This window comes from Cervus canadensis, chromosome 17 (assembly GCF_019320065.1).
Source record: "Cervus canadensis isolate Bull #8, Minnesota chromosome 17, ASM1932006v1, whole genome shotgun sequence".
In the NCBI taxonomy this organism is placed as follows: Eukaryota; Metazoa; Chordata; class Mammalia; order Artiodactyla; family Cervidae; genus Cervus; species Cervus canadensis.
In genome coordinates, this window is record NC_057402.1 from 41,301,730 (window position 1) to 41,303,075 (window position 1,346).

At 43.0% G+C, this 1,346-nt stretch overlaps 1 non-coding gene across 1 annotated transcript; it reads left to right on the forward strand.

The window, feature by feature from the left end:
* Window positions 1-935: 935 nt before the first annotated feature.
* Window positions 936-1,008, forward strand: TRNAG-CCC. The gene has a single exon. It is a non-coding gene; the product is annotated as a tRNA-Gly (tRNA).
* The last annotated feature ends 338 nt before the right edge of the window (window positions 1,009-1,346 follow it).

Sequence of the window (1,346 nt, forward strand, 5' to 3'; positions counted from 1 at the left end):
AATCTGCTGTGGGACAAGAACCATCTTTCAAACAGGTTTCTCTGTTCTCTTCCACATCCCACAGACATGCTGGCACAAAGCTGTCACTGTCAGCTTTGGTCTAATGAGCACCCCAGTTTAGCAGAAGAAACATTCTCTAACACATCTCTGGTTTCTTCATCAGAGTGATAAGGCATGAAAAAATAATGGTTAAGAAAAATGGGTGCTTTTATTCATATGTTTTATCATACATAAGTCTTCCACACATAGTGGGAAGTTCAGATATGCAATGACCTTTTTCTCCTTTGGGAGTTCTCTTGACCATCCAAGCAGTGTGAGGCCACAGGGATGAAAGGGATGGTCCCTGATACACCTGGGTTCCAGGTCCTACTCTGTCGGCTGTCAAGGGGAAATGCTTGCCTCTCTGGCAGAGACTTTCTCCTGTCTCAAAGGAGGTGTGTGACTTCTCTGGGGTTTCCAGATTGCCAAGGAAACCTACATCTCAGAACCAGGTCTCCTGACTCCAGAGATCTGCGTGTACCTCTGTTTTAGTGGTCATTCCTATATGGCCTGTGTCCATTCCATATGCTCTGAAGGATGGTGATGACATCTTTTCATAATTGTATCCAGCAGCTGTCAATGTCCCTGGTGTTGAGTGGGAGCTCACAAAATGTTAAAACAATGACTGTAAAAGCCATGCAACCGTGTGCAAACAGAAACCGCGCATCAGTATTCACTTAAGTAACTCCCATGATAAACAACAATGAGCCCACCCTTAACCTTCAAAATAAAAAAAATGGAACTAGTAAAAAGCAGAAAGTGAAGGATGATGTCTTTCATGATGTAGTGGACCAAGGATTTCAACAGTATCATTGATAAAATATACCCATCACCCAACAACATGCCACTTGTATCAGCGAAGGGAAAATTTGCCTTCAAAGCTGGCTGCAGGGGCTTCCCTGGTGGTCTAGTGGTTAAGACTTGGCGCTCCCAATGCCAGGGGCCTGGGTTTGATCCCTGGTCAGGGAACCAGAGCCCGCATGCTACAACTAAGACCCAGTACAGCCAAATAAATAAATAAAATAAATATTTTAAATAAATTTGGTGGAACGTAACTGTGTGCATATTCCCATACAAGTGCCCTTTAAGTGCCGCAATACAGATCTCATTCCACCTGCAAACCTTAAGTATTCTTTCTTGTTGTGTGAAACATCTGCTCCACTTCTTAAAAAAAAAAAAAAAAAATCCATTAGAGGAAGTCAGATGGAGTCCATGATATTTTTATTCCTGACAGTTTGATGACTAGCCAAAAGGTCTGGAGAACAAGAATCGCCCAGCTTGTCCGTACTGTTCCCTGAGCACTTGAT